General features: G+C 43.5%; 1 protein-coding gene across 4 annotated transcripts in view; it reads right to left on the bottom strand.

Annotated features, from left to right (window-relative positions):
* NRXN3 (neurexin 3) overlaps positions 1 to 21,208 on the bottom strand; it is a 1,027,384-nt gene that overhangs the window by 817,313 nt on the left and 188,863 nt on the right. The gene's annotated exons all lie outside the window — the stretch shown is intronic.

Here is a 21,208-nt window from a genome sequence, read left to right as displayed (position 1 = left end):
GTTACAGGGACTCCAATCTCATTTCCTGCCCATGGATCTTTCTTAGGTCATTAAGGGCCAGTGGGTACTGTCAGAGAAGCGGAGCTGTATTAGGTGAGCTACTAACAGTGCAGTAGGACAAACAGGCCCAACTGGCTTCCTGTGTCCTGGCCACCAGGAACAAGGTCTCCAGCAAAAGTTATGAAATTCAGAGAAATTCTGAGGTGAAGGTTCAAGTCAGTCCCTGGGCAATGTTGCACCACAGAAGCCAGAACTGCTGAAGAAATGACAAGTTTTTTTGTAGCTGCTTCTGAAGGCCAATAAGCTTGTGCAGTAGTGTGAACACACATGTCATCGCTTCCCTCCGGGAATGCAGTGCCGCTTTTTGTTGTTATTTTGTTTCAGGTTTTGCTGACTTCACTGCCCAGAATAATAAAACAGATGGAAGTTCTGATTTTATAGGACAAGAGCAGCATGTGAAAGTGAACAGTGGAGGCAAAGTATTGTAGCAGGAGAGATAATTCATGCGATGTCATTTTGGAGGAGGACTCCAGGCTGAATGGGAGGACGAATATTCAACACCTGAAAACAGAGGGAAACAGCCCACATAACGAAGATGGGAAGGTATAGAAGCGTGACATGAGGACTGTGGCAATAAAACCAAGAAAAATTTCCTTTTAAGAGGACAGTGCTTTTTAGTACCAAACTCCCAAGATCTGCTCAATAGAAAAACACCACTTTTACCTCCACTCAAGCAGCTACTTCTCCAAGCCAGCTAAGGTCTAACATTCTCCTACGAGTTTGGAAAAACAGCAGGCCTGCACCCCCCAGCCTGCCCCTTCCAGGTCCCGCACTCGGGCTGTCGGCAGTGAACAGCCAGACAGGGGCTGGCCCTTGGGGGAGGGCAGGCCAGGAGCCAGAGCACCCACAGCACGGGACGGTGGCTGTGCTTACCGAGCCGGACAAGATGAGGCGCCACATTGGGTCCAAGGAGCCCAGTTGGGAGCTGCAGGAGCCAGGGCCAGAGTGAAGACTGGACCGAGGCCCCGGCAGGGCAGGCCCAGTGTGCCCAAGAAGCCCCATCAGGGAGCCAGGGCAGCAGGAGCGGGGCTGGGCACAGGCTCGCCCCCCAGAATCTTGCTAACCTCCTCTTGCCAGTATTAAGGAATGGGATGTCTACAGGATACTTAAACTTCAAAGAGGCCGAGATAGCATATAAGGCTCATTTAGTCTATTTAGGAGAGGGAAAGAAGTTACTTTTCAATTAAATGATAAGACAAACGTTTCAAGAAATCAGCTCTTATTTCCTTGAATTATAGCCCTAATTCACTCATTACACGTAATTATTACATTTGCTTAAAATGATTAGATAGGCTTTACTTATAAAAGAGAAATAAATGGGGCTGCCAATGTTTGCATGTATCAGTGTGTATAAAAAGACCAGAAGTTCTCCGTGGCGTGCAAGTCTGTTTGAAATGCCTATGGGTGCACATGCACACACAAACAGAATTAGTTGGAACAGACTGACTGGCTGATTGAAAATCCCAGCTAATCGCACCTATGAACTTCCGAAGGGTGCTATCCACAAGGATTGTCCCAGGTGATCTAACAAAGACCGTTATGTTTAAAAAAAAAAAAAAGGAAAATTTGAAGCAATAATCAAGTTATTTACAATAAGCAAGATCCGTGATACTACAGGCAAAACAATGACACTGCAAAAACTTTAGGTACAGACTATTGGGAAATTTCCAGAACTGATCAAAAAAGCTCTTTCCTGTCATTATTTTCTCCTAGAATTTCTCAACTCAAAGCGTGCTACAGGTCTGTCTCAGAAACCTTAGCACTGTGGGGGCAGTTTCGGTGACTTAGTGGTGAATTAATGAACAAAACAGAAGGAAGAATTACAGAAGAATTACCGATGCCTATCTGGAGTCTGTCCACTTCTGATTCTGAGCCCCCAGCCCTGCCATGAGGTTATTTTGTGATCAGTCTCTTTGGCATACTGCAGTGCCTTCACTGAACTGCTTTCGTCATGTCCTCTCTACGCATTATGGCATAATACAGTGTATCAAATATTGACAAATGAGGGACAATAAAGATGTCTTTCATTATAAACTCTACCACTATTATGTATGCAGCAGCAAATAAAGCTCCCCTTTTCGTAAACTATTTCCTTCACTAGTGGTAACTCCTGTCACATCTGACAGGTGTAGCCCTAAACATGTATGAAATCCTCTTACTTAATTACCTTGGGGGGGGGGGGGGGTGGAGGGGTGGAATCTATTGCAAAAGTCGCTTTTTTCCTCCTCTAGAGGACCAGAACCACTAAATATGTTGTGCTTCAAATGTGTTTTTAAGAAAGAAATATAGAGAGCAGTTGACATTTGCTGTGCAAAACAGTAAATTTTGTAGGTCTTAAAAATGTGTTACATATTCAAAACTACTATGTACCTTAACTATTCATACCTAGATACAGAGATGCTCCTAGATACTCCTAAGAATCTCAAAGCAAACATTAAACATTACATAGCCTTTCGGTAAAGCGGTGGTCATACCTGTTTTCAGAGAGGCACAGAAAGGTTAAAGGGACTGGAGCTGTACAAAAGGCTCGCAGCTGAGCCAGGAACATGCGGCACAGGGGAATGATGAGCCACTGCGGCTGGAAGCTGTGCTGCCCAGTGGTCCCCACCACATGACTGGCCTCACATTTTGAATCCCCGACGCCAACGCGCACCAAATTAAGCAAGCTATTCCCATGCTGCAAAAACTGCAGAGGTTGCTGAAAATTCAGAGCGATAATCCAGTTCATTCAGCAAAGACCCTTAACTGGAATGGGAAACATGCCAAGGGCTCACCACAACTAATTGACACGTTAGCTGACAAACCATCGCCTCTGGCCTGCTTGGTGGCAGATGCTGAAGGTCCTTGTGGACTCTTTGGCTACCCACTAGCCAAAGACACAACACCCCACTGCAGCTCACCAGCCATCACAGGGAGACAAATGCTTTGCAGAAAAATTCACCAGAGAACCTGTTTGTGTAGCTTTACATGTTTCGGTCTGTCTGTCATCCAATATCACATACAGCCCAGGACTCCTGAAGAGAGGAAACAGCAGGCTCCATTTGGAGCTCTGGGAAAGCAAAATGGAGGCTTTATAACAGCCAGGGACCGAGGAAGAATATTAAACAGTCCATGCCTAATCGAGCATCTTTTCAAATTAGCCCGACTGCCTTATTTGCTCTATTCAGACAGAACAAAGAGCTGAAATGTTACAAAGCATCTGCAGCACTCGAGCCCACCAGGCATCCTCCCCCTCCCACCACGCTGGGCCTTCTCTAATACTTGTCCAGAAAGCAAATGCAGGCAGAATGGCACAGGAGCACCCCTCTGCTGGCCCTCTGTCACAGGGGCAACGGTGCTGGTAACGTCCCTCCCCATCTGCCAGCTTCCAGCAAAACCATTCCAACCAGAACAGCGTTTCGTGGGTATGATGCTTTACAAGTAAGGCTTTCAGTTCAGAACAAGTAAGTCTTCCCTGCTAATTAATCAAGGATTAGTAGAGCTTATCCCACCAGATAAACCACCTGTAAGTATTATAAGATACACATTCCCCATCTTCAAATCAAGATGGGAACAAACTGTTAAACACATAGAGGTGATCTGACTCAACTCAAGGGTAACTTAGTAAAAATTTACAGCCTGTGATATATATATAGATGGCCAGGCTAGAAAAATCTCATGGCCCTTTTTGAACTTCAAAGTCAGGATTTTATAAAACATTTATTCACTAACACTTCTTTACCCTTCCAACCTACAAACACACTCCTCACCCCATCTAGTCAACTCCTGTTTGTGCTCAAAGCAAACCATGGAAGCTACTAATTACGAAACAAATTCTAACTACCCCTTTTGCTCTCCTTATCCCTTTACGCATTCCTCCTAACTCTACTTATTTCACTGAAAAGTAAGTATTGGAGCTTACAGTTATTTCAGTATCAACTGAAAATGGGGTTTTCTACAAAACAGCAACAAGAATCTTCTTGCAAACGGGGCAGGAAAGCACGATGAGTTCAGAGAAATCATTTTTTAATTAGGACAGGATGAGCCACTGCAGCTTATTCAACAAACCGAGAGCTCCAGCAGAACTCTGCAGATTTGTAACGTTTTTGGAAGAGTACTTTTAGTAGGAGGACTTTATGCATTAGGTAAGGAAACAAAGAAAGTGCACGTGGCAGAAAAGCCTAAGTGTAAAAGGCAGGGAGGGGGAAACCTACACACTCTTTGGAGTGCTGAGTTAAACTTGGGACGTTAGTAGCAACTTCCAAATCAGAGCAGCCTTTCCCCCACTCAAATATAACCTAGGAAGACGTCCTAAATCTCCGCTTCAGCAATGAGGGAATACTAGAACTGATCCTGATGACTAACACATGAAAGGATACGTCCTCCCATTTCCAATTCACCCCAAATTTGGAGAAATCTCTTTAAGAGAAGTCAGGCAGCAAGCTCAGCAAAACGGACACCAGGGTAAGCCAAAGTGTGCTCAGAAGTGTTTCTCCATCATTTGTGTCACTGCTGCCCAGCCACCCTGATGCACTCCCAGTTTCCCTCGCACTTGGACCCCCACCTCCTCAACGCTTCTTTGGAAAACCTAGGCTCTTTGTCTTAAACCACATTTGAATCAAGTACATCCCATCCCTGCTGGAAAAGGAAAGGTAGGAAGGACTATGAATGTCTACGTAGTTTGAAAAAGCCAACATTGTCTTAGACAGGGTTAGATTTCTGTGCAAGGCAGAGCTGTTTGTTTACATACTGTACACCACTGCTTGTTACCTAAACAGCATCCCAAATTAGTGCCTACATTGAAACAGCTTCAAGATCTCCACAGTGTATTAACCATTTGTCTTAAAATTTGTCATGTACTTTGTGTAACTGTGGTATATTACGAATTTAAAATATTAATCTGTCCAAGGTCTTCATTCAGGCAGCTTAAAAACAGTTGCCACCTAAGGGTTGCCATAATTTACTTGCAACTAAAGCCCTTTCCTCTCCTTTAGAGTTTTCTTCTTTTAAAATATTAGAGCAAGTATCTTATGTAAAACCACTCTGATAAGGTAAACACTTAGACTGGAGTTTCAGTGAGTTCTGTTACTTGATGAATTCCTAAAGACTTATTTACTCTTTCAAAACTGTCTCCCCTTCCGCGTGTTTCTGAAGCGTTCCTCTCACACTGAATTACTGTTATTATTGTCTGCTACCAGAAAGGAGATCCACAGAGGCTCTCATACCTCACTACAAGTACAAAAATACTGCTGGCAAGGCATCTTTAGATGAATAATCTTTGACCTAGGAATTTGCTTAATCCTTTCCTTGGCCACCAGATACCAAATGTCTTCACTTTCTGGGCTTGCAATAACAGTTATCTTTCTTCTCAGAGGATGAGCCGAGGGTTGAGTTAGCTTAGTGAATATGTTTGAGCAGTTATTCATGTGAAATGCATATTTCAATCTTAAGAGTAGAAAAGAGATGACCCTGAGCCCCAAGAGACATTTTAGAGAAGAAATAAAGGCTCTGATGGTTTCATGTCACCAAATATATATTAAGATGTACTCACAGTTCCATTTCAAATTAATGTAAGATCGGTGAGAAACATTTCCAAAGAAAAATCCCAGTTTGAAACAACATTCAGCACCCCAAGCTTATATTAAATCTTGAAGAATCTGATTTAATATAAAGTAGTAAACAGTTGTTGCTACACTATAAAATTTTGCATCCCTTAGACTCTTCTGTCATCTCAGTAAACGAAACGTCCAAAAAAATCATCCTTTCTTGTTTGTGCCCCCATGAGCCTTTCACTAATGTGTCTAATGCTCTTCTAGACTCTTCCTCACATTTTTGAGGTAAGGGAAAGTGATTAGATACCGTGGAATGAACAAAACTACAAAAGAAGCTACAAAGCTTCTTGGAGCTACAAAAGAAAATCCTTCAATAGTTTTGAATCTTCTGGTATTCATATCAACTTATCTCCTCAGCAGTAAGGCAGCATTCAGTTCGTGTTGATCTGACCTGCAATTCCCCATTCACAATGGGTAGCTCTTTATTGTTTGAATAAAAGACCTACTAAAACTGATTTATCCTTTGCTGCCTTCTGTTTGGTTAGTTATGGTCCCATTTGGATTGTTACAAGAAATGCCACAAGCTGCTTCCCAAATTCAAACACATACAAGGCTGTCAAAAGAAACCATGTTGTCAAACCCATCAGCACATTAGTAATAGTGATGGGTCTCAGCAGCTTTTGCTAGAGTGAAATTGCATTGCAGGCCATCACGACTGGTTCAGACTTCTTATAGATCTCACTATATTATCACGAGACATAGAGCTATAAATCAGCTTGAGCAGTCTCTATATTCTCAAAGCTATAAGTAAGATAAGTGAGGGGAACTGAGTTAGCAAGGCAGAAACAAATAGCTCTTTAGTTCATCAACCTTCCCTCCGTACTCTTATCTTAAAATACCTAGTCAAAAGACCAGCGTTTTGAGCTGAACCCACTCCCATCCATCACCTAGCATCTTGTAAGCAGTCAGCCTCCAAGTGTCCATTACCACGGGGTGTGCCCCTTCCCTCCCCAACCTTTAGAAAGTTCCTTGGCAGTGTAGGAATTAATCCACTCACATCAACCATAGATTGGATGATGTTCTCAGCAGCACTTTGGAGGTCCAGGTTCACTCCCTGGAATCAGTATTTCTGCACCAGAGAGGAAATTGGCCTAGTAGGTGCATTATGAAATGTCAGTGTTGCTTCAGGTCCCACTCCAGGCTTCCACAAAACTGCCTCAGTTCACGGATTTCTCCTGCTCCTGACCCTGTCACACCACATGCCAATGGCAGTCAAGACTATGACAATTTATGGGTGATATTCATGTTTTGTCTCCCATTTTTGCCACTAGGGAATGGTCCCTGAGACAGTATTCAATTCCCCACATCATGCAGCAAGCACAAAGGGAAGTACTGCAAACTCTCCTTGTTCTGACCTGAGTCACTAAAATATAATTGCACACAAGCTGCGCGTTGATCTCGGGCTTTATAGTCAATTGTGACAGGAACGTTACAACACCAGCTCTGTAAAGCCTGGGGCTGAGAACAGGCAACAATTTCAGCATTGCTGGAAAATACAACAAGTGTTTGGGAACTCTATGAGCATTTTTTAGTTCTGATCTGCTCAGTGTGGGGCCACTGTACCATTTGTCATATTGAAGGAAACACAGTGCTCCTGTAACTGGGCACGCAGTGCATTAGTCTCAAAGCGGCAGACATCTTCACTCTGTAGTTCTGTGCTTCCCACCTCCATTAAACAGCATTTTAAGTTGGGTGGTCTTGTTTGAGCCGTTCTCATTAAGCTGTGTAAATACTCAGTCTGGCCAACCACCGCTTTCATAGTTGTACCAGCTGGGCACAAAAACTGACATAAAAAGCAAACCAGAAGAAATTATTTCCTGCCTGTGCTGGAAGTGGAGTTTATAGATAACATGGAAGCACATGAAATTACACTCCTCTAAAAATTTCCTGTCATAATCATATATACTTACATGTACTGACAAACACATTCCTCCACAAACAGCTGCACATTCATGCAAGCTTATCATGAAATTATCCATCTACACATTGACAGGCCTACTGCCACATTTGCACAAAACTTCACTTCCGCATAGTACCACATACCTAAGGCTCACAAAGTTTACACAAGCAGTCACATAGACATGCCCTCAAACAGTAATCCTGCCGCTTCCCTTCTCTTTTTCCTCAAACAGCCATGCACACACATTGTCTTTCAATATCTCTCTCTAAAGGTCTTTGTAAGCTACAGTCATCGTGCAAAATTCAGCCACTCGACATACGTCCTGAAATGAACTAAAAGGCAGTGCTATATTCCAAGAGAGAAAGTAATGAGCATAACTGTTAAAAAGATATTCAAATACATGCATTCTTTTAAAATCATAGTGATTCTTAGTTAAATTGGAGAAGACAGGAATTTACAGAAGAACTGAAGCTGAGCAGGAACCTTGTTATAACAGCGATGACGACAAACTGGGCTGGAAGGAGAACTCCTGGGTTGAAAGGAGTCAGAAATTGAATGTTCTTACTCTCTTTCTGCTGGCTGCGTAACTCTTGGCCATCCTAAGAAGCCATTTCCTTTTACACTGCCCTCAGTCAGAAAGGTGGCTCATCATCACTCTGTAGGCATTAGCGTACTCGCATCTCCCTTGCAGTGGAGAATCACAGAGGGGATGTTTGCTACTTTTTGGCAACAAAATTCTACAGCCAGGTCCCTTCTAGATATCCTGTCAGCAGCAACAGTAGCTCTCCAGACAAGCCTGGAAAGCATGGAGCCCGGGCAGGTTGCATCCTCTCTGCAACCACCATCCTCTATGCACTGAAGCAAGCCCTGGCCATCAGCAAGGATGCCTACCAGTGGAGTGTCTCTAGGCTCTCCAAGATTCCAAAACTGGCTGTTTCTATGGCAACCCCCCCCCCCAAATCTATAGCCCTGTAAGTGCTCTGACAGCTGAAAATGTAATTCTGCTGAAGAAGAAATAAAAGCTGAGCAAATTTCCCTTTACAATTTCCACAGAGGTCATGTCACTGTATGGCAGTGAAGCTACGTGTCTTTTCTTCCCCTTGTTTTACAGGATCACAGATAAAAGAGCCTCTGATAACAGACGTTGTAAGAAAAAGCTTAAAATCAGCAGAAAATGGCTCTATTTCTTTTGCCATTCAGGTGGAATTTGTTTTCTTTGCAATATTCTTGTAGAAGCCAACCTCAGAGAAGAAAATGCTCTCAGTAGTCCTCTGACAAGCCCACTGTCAGGGCAAGGTTCTCCTGTCTCCTCCCGCACCAAGGAGACAGTACCATGCCCACCCACCTCCAAACCCTCTGAGGAATTCACATACCAGAAAAAATGTAACATTAAGGACAGTGAAGCCCTGAGATAGTTTGAGAAGGCAGGGCAGGTTTCAGCACTGGGGGTCTTTAAAAGCAGGCTAGACCCAGGTGATCCTCATGACCCAGGTGGTCTCACCTGGAGGTGCAGAGACAGATAGGACAGGATGACAACTTCTCCAAGCTCCTTCCAGCTATTCTCTGCTACCCTGAGCTTCCTTGCTCCTGGTGGCCACAGTAAGGCTGGCCAGTCCTCAGCTCCAGGCAACTCCCCAGTCCGCTACCTCACTCCACGCTGTCCCTAGGGACACCCTACACTCAAAGCAAGCACAAGGCACCTGCAGATCTCATCTTCTCTTGAAGTAGGTGCTGCCAAAGCCTCAGGCCACTAGCCTGTTGTGTGAGGCATGCTGGGCGAAGCTGAGAGCACCACTGCCCATACACATGGCAGGTGAGCACGTCACTGAGCATACAGCAACGTGCGAGGCTGCCACAGGGCTGCCCATAAGGGTGCTACTTACCTACCTTCTGCCACTTGCTCATGGAGAGTGCTCTTGCCTGATAACGCGCAGGGACAGAGAGACTGTGAGAGTTTAGTGATACAGGCTGTCCGTCAGGCCTCAGACTGGGGAACCAACAGGAGGCCCACAAAATAAATCCTTCAGCATCTACCCCAGCCAGATCAGGTACAGCACAGCAGGGCCAACCCAGCATCGAGGGCACAGTGCAGGCTTTCTGCTTTCCCTATACTCCCGTTAAGCTCTTAAACACTCATGTCCCAAGAGCAGTCACAAAGATACTATCACTAGATTATCTGTGAGGAAACTGAGGCAATGGAGCAACAAGTTATCACCTAGGATAAGAAAAAATGGTGACAAGACAGAGGCAGTCCCCTTCTCTCACTCTGACTGCTCATGCCTGTGCTTTGGCCAGACTCTCTCTTCAACACATCTTGCATCAAACAGCAGCTCCTCATAACATTTCTGGTGTCTGGCCTGTATTTCTTTTTGCCCAGCCCCATTCTAGATCTCCTCGTTACTTCATCCTTCTTTGTTTTCTGGGCATCCCTCTCCTGACCTATGTGTCAGAGGGGACTCCTATGCTACAGTGTTTCATCTGGAGAGTAAAGACATTTCTGCTTCTCTAAGCACCTCAGCTCCAAGTGGCACTCTGCTTATCCTCTACCATCTAAAGACCCCCAGTGCTGCTACCATCTAGTCCTGCATCAAGCCACTTCTCACCAGCATCAGGATTCCAAGACAGCAGAAAGAGAACAGGCATCCTTGAAAGCACAGAGAGAGTCCTCATTTCATATCATGACAAATGGAAGAGAGAAATGAATGTGAAGAGGACGGCTGGATGGGTAGGGAGGCAAGAAACAATGGTTCTCCCACCTGATTAAATTTTGGAGACAAGAATTTTTTTAATCCCCTCTTTCTCAAATATACAGAAGAGGAAAGAGGATAATCTGAAGCTGTGACTCCTTTGAAAACCAAGGAGCTGCAAAAGAAATTAAAATGAGTTCAACATTTATACAGTGCAGTTCTAATTAAATTAGCAGGCCTGCAGATGTGCTAGAGAGTGCTACTTCCCTTCCTCCCTCAAACCCTGCATTTCATTGTTACCACTGTTAAATTTTTAGCTATGTTACTGACAGAATTGCAGCTTCATTAAAATAAATAAATAAATAAATAAATAAAGTAATAATGTTTTATCTTGGAAGGAAGAGAAAGTAAGATAAAAGAGTTCAACCATCTTTCTCAGCATGGGTGCCATCTGGCAAATATTTGAGAGCAGCACTCATCTTTACAAAATCCCTCAAGTTCCTAGTCTCTTCGGGAGCTAATAAAATCGAACCACTGTGCGATCTCCAGTGGAACCAGGGAATTTCTACAGTTACAGTCAGTATCAGCCACGAAACCTCTCACTTCCAACGCTCTTTTCCTCACACTCAGCGCTACCTCAATTAGGAGTGAGAAACTTGTGTACTCAGTATTGCAAATTCTCACTCTTCAGTACTCTGCCATCTAGTGGAAACTGCAACCCTAAATTAGGTACTAAACCTCCCACGGAGCATACAGAAAGAGTCGAGCGATAAGGAAGGGATCTCCTGCATTTGAGTGTTATTACATTCCTCATCTGGGGCAGGAGATCAGGGTCCCAGGTCCTGCCCAGTAAGTGTCCTGAACAGTAACCTGTAGAGTCATGTTTACACTTTATTCTCGCTTGCTCTCACTCTGTGCCCAAACACCACAAATATTTAATTATTTCAAGCTGAGAAGAGATGCTTCAGTAGCAGACAGAGAGTTATACCCTCAATTGCTAAATTATATGCTGGCTAGAGCAGATTGAGGTGCAGAACCTGTGGTTCCCACAGGCAGGACGTGTGCTGCAACTGCCAGGATACTCGGCAAAAAGGGACACTCCCATCATTTCCAGGTGTTGTGCAAACTGATAGCTGTACTCTTAACAACAACTATTAGCCCAAGTGCTGTAGAGAAGATAAGCAGGTAATGCCAGATATTGGATCCCGACAGCCATGAGCTTGACATTGATGTGGAGCAGCATTGTCAAAAGAGCTACCTCCGCACAGACCTTTAGGTGCTTTGGGACCTACAAACTACAGAAGCCTAATGACTTCTGGCATCAGGCCGAGTTAAAAAGACTCGAAGATCTAATGTGGATTTGAATATCTGAAAGGCAGTTAGATGGCACTACAGAACATTGTATTCTTCTGTGGGTATGGTCCTGTCTTATCTGGCTGATCCTTTACAGGATTTTATATGACTGCATAGGATTCTGCTGCCTGGTGCATCTCCAAGATGGACAGCACAGAGGCGTATCTAACAGAGATGAATGGGGTAACCCCTTGTACCAGAGGTCCTAGACACCCCTTAGCGTAAAGCAAGAATGCATACAATTTGTAGCAGTGCCCAAGTTCTCCACAGTGCAATGCATTGCACCTGCCTGTGTCCCCCTTGCTCTCACGCTAGGGTTGATGGGAATGAAAGAAGTCCCTTTATACAGCATTACAAGGAATTCCCAGAGCAGCACTTTGTGCAAGGCCAGCCTGAGACACAGATTCTCTCTGCTTAACCCCAACTGAGGTGACGAAGTGATGTGCTCAAATTCATATGGACAATTACAGGCAAAAAAAAATCAGAAATACAGCTATTACCTATTGACCCCTATTCTGGTCAGAGATACTCTCTTCCTGCACCTTCCCTCCTGCCTTCTTCTGACCTAAAATACCTATCAGTGTCATAGGTGCAAAAAATATCTGGACCACCTGCTTCCTGAAAGGCCAGGGATGCTCGTGTGCCACAAGTAATATGCTAGTTACAAGTAAATATTTACTTTCTCTTAACCCCTACAGTTTGAATTCAAGAAGCTACAAACCTACCTTGAAAGGAAAATAGGAGAAATAGGCAAGCTTTGCAAGTTATTTCCCATATCAGCTACCTCAAATCTTACTTTTCTAATGCCACCTCTAGAGCTCAAGGATATTCCAATGGTTCTAGAAAACAAACTACCGTATCAGGTCTCAAGAGGCACTTTGATCACACCACAGGTCTTTTTGTGCTGTATAAGACAGTAAGAAAATTTACCCACACCACCAGCCTCGGAAATGAATTAAGGTGCACAAAAGATACAAGAGACAAAAAAGACTTTAAACACAAGTAATAATGAAGAATATTGGAGGGAGGATATGATTCGGGGACAAGAATTTCATCATTCTGCCATTGTCCATTCATCATAGGAAACAAAGATGGCCTTTTGATCAGCTCCGAACTAAGCAGCTACATGCAAAATATAACTAGCGCTTGTTATCAAAGTCTTCCCACGCTGGTTGTCAGGACTAACAGGTCCAGGGGACCGCACGTTACATGAAGAGATACCAAACAGTACAACCATGATAGAGAGGTAGAAAGAGAGGGAACAAAAAAGGAAGGAACCAGAGAGAAGAAGCGAGGGGAATCCCCCCCACCACCACCACACATACACAATTACAGGCAAGGAGAGGCCAAGGGAAGCAGGACAAAGAGAAGAGGAAGAAGAATTTATGAATAGACACATCAAGAGACAGGACAGATCCCGCAGGATGGATCTCAAGCCCTTTGCAACAGTACAGGTATGGAGGAGGCTGGCTTCTGCTTTGCCCATAACGGCTCTCATTCCATCTCTTTGCTGATCTCTGCCTTTAAGCTTTGACTGTTTCTTTTCACCAAAGATCTTGTTTTCCTTCTTGCCATCATTGTGGGCTTTTTTCCCCCCCTTTCTCCCTCAGGGCAGCTGTCACATTTACTTAGGTCTCATGAACTGCTGTGCTGCAGATGCATGTGATTAATTACACCGTTAGCCTTCATTAAGTCAGTGGATTGGCACTCCGGCAGAGAGGCAGCAGGACCAGAAGGAGAAGCTATTGAGAACCAGCAGGATCTGTGCCCTGCGGTTTGTGTGTATGTTGGGCATGCAGGGCTTTTGTCCTCAAAAACAGCAATATATGAGTAGGTTTTGTGTTCTTATGGAAATCATAAAACTTCTGTCTCACTGCAGGCAAGGCTGAGTCAAAAACCACAAGGTCCTGGACCATATTACTACCCCAAATAGCTTACTACTGTAGCCTACTGTCTTATCTGGCTGAGGCAGATTAAGATGAGCGTACTGACAGTGGCTTTGGTCTTCGTGCAACTCTGAGTTCAACAGTTCCCAGAAGCTGCTGATTCCTTTCCACTGATTAGCCCATAAGGCACACAGGTAAAATGTTTTTCTTTCAAATTTCACAAAAAGAACATGTACTGTCTTCCAGTCACAAAACAAATGGCTTTTAAGGGAAGCACAAGAAAAGACTCCATTTTGTTTGTGGCATGGAATTAGTGTCTCCCATGCAAAAGCTATTGTTTCTCTGATGCTCAAAAATCAAAGAGAAAACCCCATTTCTGTTCAAGTTCCACATATACGTCCCAGCTGTTTCTTCCTAGGTTGATCTTATCCTGCAATGGAAGACAGAGTTGTAAACAGCTTGTAGGATATGGTAATTCCAGCCTCAAGTCTCCAGGGGTTTGCTTATGCTCTTTATTCTGCACAACTGGAAAGTGTGCAGTTGCTAAAAGTTATCCCTGTCCTCTTTACAGGGTCCACTATAGATGCTGTTGGAGTTTTCCCTCAAAAGCTCTCCGGCTCAAAGCACAAAAGGACATTTTTTGACGTGATTACACTGTGTTTTGCTGGTGTCTGATGATTTTCAAAAACCTATAAGAGAATTCAAATATGGGAGATAAGACAGTCTGACCACTCTCGCTAAGCCATTTGGTTTAGTAAACAAAGAATCCCTAAAACAAGCCAATTCTCTCCAGAGCTCTTATCTTACTCTTAGTCACCACTGAGAAGATCAAACCCCAAATGATCCATCGCACTCCAGATCATTCTTTGCAGTTCCAAACCACCAAAATTTTGTATGTCACCAAATACAAACTTAGATTGCAGTAGCAACTTGGAATGCCACAGCTCCTACTCAGTGCTGCACCAGATTCAGAAGACTCAGAGTAGAGCTAAGCATGGCTTAAATAATTTCAGCCTAAACGCAAGGACCCCAGAATAAGCAAAGTCCATTGACCCCATTTGCGCAAGAGGATACAAGATAGCACCTTAGGGAAGGGGCAAAAGTGACTGCAGCATGGGAAGCTTAGACAGATTGTTTGGGAGACAGACAGATCAGATAAGTCCAATAGAGCAGATGCTGTAAGAGGATTAGAGCAAGAGGATTAGAAGCCTCGAGAATGCAAAGATCAGACTCTCAGTTCCTCTTTAAACATAATCAGGAACAAGTATCCCAGCTCCCCCTCCCCACTACCAATTCCTATGTCCTAATTTCCTCTCTCCCTCCTCTTTCTCACTATTTCTCCATCATTTTATGTTCTCCAGAGATGACAAATATCATGTGACGAACCTACACGAAGCTAAAAGGGGAAGTTTGCAAAAATGTGCTGGAATCCTCAGGCTGGAAGAAGCAGAACTATGAAGAGGAGTTGGTAAGAACATACCAGAAACTCAGGCTCAGACAGAAGCAGCACTTGGATAGGTGACAAGTCAGATGCTTGGGAGAATGCAGGTCCCAAACACACGAGGTTACTGCCAACAGAAACATAACTGTTTTCCCAAAAATACTACTGTACAAAGTCCTGCTGTTCCCACTGTCAGCCTCACCTACTTGTTACACTCCCTTCACCTCTTCTTCAAGTCTTATAAGGAAGGCTCAAGGGTCCCAGGCATCCACTGAAGAACTCTTGTTAAGTTATACAATTGTTCTTCACTCCCCAGCCTTCAATCTAACCAGATTAGGATATGTGCTGTGCTGTCTTTATATACCTAAAGCATTCACCCACAGGATCTTTCCAAAGGTCTTTTAAGGACATTCATGGCTCTACACAGTGATCTTTTCCTGACATTTATACGTGAGCACCAGCATTCAGATGCTGTCAAATATATCTACATGTTTACCATTTGCTCAGCTTGTCAATGCAAACCCATAGGAGGGGTGAAAAATCAGGATATGAAAACATCATGCAATTTATAGGACCAGCCACATTATGGATAGCATAGAGTCTAAGTGAACAACTATGCACATCCCATAGGCTGATTTAAACTTAGACATCATATTTTCTAAACAATTATGAATAAACTCATAACAGTCAAAGATCATATCATTCATGTGCTGTAAAAATTGCTGAATTCAAATAAATGATTTGCTACGTGATATAACAATCCACCCAACTCTACTCAAGAGTAAATCAATCCAACAACAGCGTTACAGGACCCACAGGAGAACAACCTAGAAGTGCTGGCAGATGAAATGAGCCATAAAGTCAACCTACATTGACTCCATAACTGTAAATATGTACACATACACGGATGGCAAATAATATCAAGACAATTTGATAAGTGGTGGAACTTCTACATATTAAGCCATAAACTCTGGAATGGGATGATTCCATTATCTGGAGAGCGCTTGTCTTCAGATACACCATACTTAGCTCTGCATTTTACCTCAACTTCTCACTGCCCATCCTTATTTTTTTTACAAATGGAACTAGGCCCTGCACGTCAGGTCACATTAGGTTGTCCACAAGGTGTACCTTTGAGGCCCTTATGTCTATGTCTTCTATCCTAAAGCCTACTTTTTGTGCCTTTCTAAGGCTGCAAACACAGGCGGATCCTTCTTTGCTTATTCAGTAGAAGCTACAGTTTAACTGAAGTCATAAATCGTCACTAAACCTTTCCTATGTAGATACAGCACTTGAGTACCAAATGCAGAAAGCAGCTTTGCCCAGGATCAGCAGCAACAATCACTTAACCCTAGGACTGCCTGAAGGATCCATCTCCAGAGTTTAGCCTCCCCAAATTGACACAGAGAAGCATAATGATTAGTCCCAGTAAATGAAATCCAAGCATTGGGCTGTTAGAAAGAAGAGGTAAGGAAACAAAGAGAAACTCTGGCTGGCATAAATGATTCTATCAAGAACTTCAATTAAATTGATTGATACAAGTTTGCCAGCAATAGGGAAAAGTGCCATGTACCTTCCTCAGTCTTGTTTAGACTCTAAATAGCAAAGTAAACCAATAATGCAGGGGAAGCTATAAATCTCACTAGGGCCTGCTGACAGACACTGTGCAAAGCTATTAGAAAGGAAAGAGATTAGCTTTGGTATTCAATCCCTTAGTTTCTGACTTCTTTCTCTTTTCTTCCTGCTCCTTGGTTATTTCCCCACAGACAAATACTCTTTCTTAGTGAAAGCAAAACTTGTGGTATAGAGCAACAGGCTGTAGCTTCCAAAGACCCTAAAGAAGCTGATGTAGGAGGAAGTGCAGGACAGGCACTGTCACTTCCCAGAGAAGCCTCTGTCCTAAGGACTTAGTTCCTCCAGGAGTTTCCTGTCTGCCCATTCCCAGGTTTCCCCATGGAGCTTGTCTGCTCATGCCAGAGGAACCAGGTTTCATTTTTGAGAAATGGGTTATGATAGGCTTGATTGAATCTGGAGGTAAAGCTCGCATCAGAAGGTCTCTATACTCTCCAGCAGGTTTGGCCCAGGCCCTTTCCTTACGTTTACCACAGTGATTCAAAACATATCTACCACTTCAGCCCTATACATAACCTCTGCTTACTCATCTCTTTACTGAACTGCTGCTGTTTGTCTTTGCCCAGAGGAGAAAGAATAACAAGGGGCCAGGGTCTTCATCAATCGATCCCAGTGGCCCACTGGGATTTACTTTCAGACCCATCAGTGGCTACTGTGTGCCTGTGATCCTCAGCTGGCTTTCCCCTCCAATTCTTCATGCCAGCCTGCAGTGAAGGCTGGACACCAGGCCAGGGGGCAGGAGAAGTCCTGCCCATTACAATTATGGCTCTCAGCCAAACACACGCTTCTCTTCCAACATATTGAAAGAGGAGGGGAGAAGACCCAGCCACTGTTACTGATGTACATGGTCCTTCTTCCCAAGATGGTCCAGGTTTCCTTGCTCTCCATCTCACTGCCACGCAGACCAATCCAGAACAGCCTTTACAATACTCTGGGGGGGGCTGAACGAAGCAGCAGCATTAGCCACGCAAGTCAGAGACTGAAGATGGGGAGGATTCCTCTATTTTAACTCCTACAGCAATTACCTCTGACAAAAGTAACCATTGCAGCCTTATCCCAATCTCTTATTCTGATGGAAGAGAGTACACAACAGAAAAATGGGGGGGGGGGGGGGGGAGACAAAGATAGCAGAAGATAAGCTAGAAGCAGACATAATAGCAAAAACAGCTGGATGCAATGAAAGTAAATTCAGCGCTCTCATGAAGATACAAAATAGTTTCCCCCAACTACCCAAGAAGCTATTCCTTCTGATGGGAAAAGTATAAGTTAGAGGCATCTTGCCTGTAAAAATGAAGTCTGTGCTGAGAGCAGAGGCAAGCATCAACATTTAACAAGGCAGAAAAGCTCTCAAAATAAAACTACAATAGTCAAGGTAAGCAGAATTCGAGAAGTTATGTCTTGGTAGGGCAGCTGATAGGGAACCAATTACATGAAGGTAACTGAGATCTGCACTGCAAAAGGCTGCGTTATTTTGAACTTAGAGGTCTGGAAACTGTTTTGCCAGTGCACCCAAATCTGACCCTTTAAGCTTTTGATAACTGAGCTCTCCCCCAAGTCCCTCAGTTTTGAGCTCAACTGTCCCTGCTCTTAGTGGAGTACAGGCACCTGAAACCTGGGGATCCTCTGATTATTGAGCTATGTAGCAATGTACAAAACACCAGAAGTGCCACCTTGCATCTAATGAACTCCTATCTCTCTACTGAGAATCTGTTTCATATTTTGCAGGGAGCTTTTCTCTTTCTGAATATGGTGAGGAATAATAAAAACCCAATCCAGCTATTAGTGAGTTAAAAAACAACAACAAAAAAAATCAAACTAGCTCTATATGCTCTGATAATGAAGGTCTATATGATTCTTGGTTACCCTTTTTAAAAAAAAAAAAAAAAAAGCATTTGACAAAGGGGTATGGTTCCTGAACTCCTCTAATGTAGGAGAGAGAAGAAGATAGCAACTGGCAAAAACAGGAAAACAGACAGCCACTTTGATAATGAGAATATTGTCTCTTCCTTTGACCTGCTCAGGTATCCCTGAGACCCATCTGTATGCCAGTGTTTTTAACCACTGTGGCAGGAGCTGTGCTAACAAACTCCCATCTGCTGGCAGATCAGATACCATAGAAGACAAACTGAAAAAACCCAGAGTGTCCATGATTTAGAAAAAGTTGATATAAATATACATATATGTGTGTGTGTGTGTGTGTATGCATGTGTTTGTGGATGAATATGTATATATGCACATGTATCTGTGTACATGTACATATATCCCTACATACAAACAGCTACATATGTAGATGTATGAATAACTAAGTATTTCATCTCTAAGGTGCTAGGTGGGCAGGCACACTAGTTATTTCCAGGAAATTCTAATTTGCCCCCACCACTGTTACTTTGCAGTTGTTCCATGGAGGGTTTATTTACAGATCAAGAGGAGAACTTCACTGAACAGCTCAAAATAACCTAATGAATGATAAAATGGCCCTCCCAAAGTAGGGCCCCCAGAATCTACTCCCGAGACCTCCGTCATGATTATAACCCCACATTCCTACTGGCAACCTTTTTTTGTTCAGTTATTCACGGAGGAGTGAAACGGTTGCAATGTTATCAGCCTCTTGCTGAACTGGCCTTCCATAAGCAGTTCTCATCTACAGAGTCTCTCCACCATCAATAAAGCCCCTTCTTACGCTGCAACGTTCATTCACATCAGTCAGGTTAATAAACCCCTTCAGAGTACAGCCCAAAGTCTTGTTTGATAGCTCCCTCTGAGGCATGATGCACATATAAACTGTAAAAATTTTCCACAGGAGACCATGGTGGGAGACCAGGCTTGCAGAGTGAGGGATTCTTTATTGCCCTGTTAAAGGCAGAAATCTGTGGCTGTAATTTATTGAACCATAAGACATGCAAGAAATAAAACGTTTCCGAACACAACAAACCACCCAATCTGGGTACCCATCAAGGCAAACAAAGACTTCAGCTCAACAGCTGTCACACCACAATGGGAGTTATTACTGCTGATCAAAAGCAACCAGATCTTTATAAAAAAATATATCCTATACAGAGAGTATAGAGGAGAGAGAGGAGGACAGGAGAATTGCACGGGGATAGGCATCCATCTGGCATGGGCAAAGACATTTCCAGCCTGTAACATGTTGGAAGTTACATGGATAACTGGGAACTGGATACAGAAAACAGGATGTGACAAACACAAACCATTGACAAAATCCTAGATGACTCCCGCAGTCTATTATTATTAGTTATCATGCTCTTTAGCTTTCCCTAAATTGAAGCAGCAGAGTCCGGTCTGCAGAGCACAGACAGGGGAACAGCAATCCGGACCTTTTCTGTAGATTTGCTGAGAGGTTTGGCTAAGTTATTCCCCCTCTCCGTCCCTCACTATCACTGAATATAAAGCATGCATAAGCACATTTAATAAAGCATTTTCTACCTTAGAAAAGTATGTCTTTTTCCTTAGCGAGTTAAGAATTATTATATTTCCAGGTTTTCATATTGCACAAGGCACTGTTCTAACCTTTTTACTACCTAGCTCTGGAGGACCAAAAGCAGAACACACACAGCAAATGCTTGGCTTGCACAGAGAAATATGGCCTCCCCTATCCAGAAGGGTAGATTAAAAACTTACTGTTTATTTAAAAGCCCTTCTCAATCAAAAGGACATGAGCAGCAATTCTGGGATTTTGTGACTGTATGGTAGCGTCACTTGGAAACTGGCAGAGGACGCAAGAGCTGAGATTTTCCAAAAGCCATGGCTCGCAACGCTTGCGCTGCAGGGAAGGTGCTGGAGGGGCTAGGCAGTTGTGAGCAAGGCTAATCTCATCCAGGAGGGGGCAGTGGTAACACACATTACCCAAATCCTCACACTACCAAATGCCAAAGTGACAGAAACTTAAAATTAAATGGAAGTGTGAATTTATGTTGTCCTGATATTATAATAATTTGGTGACTTATAAAAATTAAACACAGTATTCTCATAAGCTAATAAAGATAACCCCTCTGCACCTTTGTAAAACCAAGGCTATACCTTACCAAGGGATCTGTAAAAACATGTAATTTGCTACCAGGTATTGATAATGTGTTTGGCCAGCGGTGACAGACTGAGCAATTAGTTAGGCATTGTATTGTATATGCTGGCCATGGAGGTGCTCTGGGAAATTCTGTAGGGGCTCCTCAAACAAGCCTTGGTCTGTACCAATGCAACGGTCTCTGTACTGTCTGCTGTAGCCAAACCCAACAGCCCATTCAGTGAGCAGTTCTGAAAGCTGTGGTTCCTACAGCTAAAACATCAGGGAAAAAAAAATAAACACACACCACCTTGGCCACAGCACAGTCACTGAGGGAACATGATGAGCTTTCACCTTTTACAGAGACATATCTCTATGTGGTTCCACTGAATACACTCAGCCCCTGGTTCTTTCTATGGACTCTTCCCATGCTCCCTTTTCCCCCGCAGCTACTCTATGCAGGCTGCAACAATTTGTAAAGTAAGCCATCAGGCCTCATTGGTACCTACAAGAGAGATTTCCAAGAGAGAAAAAATAAATGTATATGTCGGTAAAAACATATGTCCTGGAGTCTGGGAATATGGACTCTTACCTGCAAGTTGTGGTTAATCGTGGAGACCTTTCTAGGTAGGACTTTCTA

This window comes from Struthio camelus, chromosome 5 (genome assembly GCF_040807025.1).
Source record: "Struthio camelus isolate bStrCam1 chromosome 5, bStrCam1.hap1, whole genome shotgun sequence".
In the NCBI taxonomy this organism is placed as follows: Eukaryota; Metazoa; Chordata; class Aves; order Struthioniformes; family Struthionidae; genus Struthio; species Struthio camelus.
This window is presented reverse-complemented; position numbering and strand designations above follow the sequence as displayed.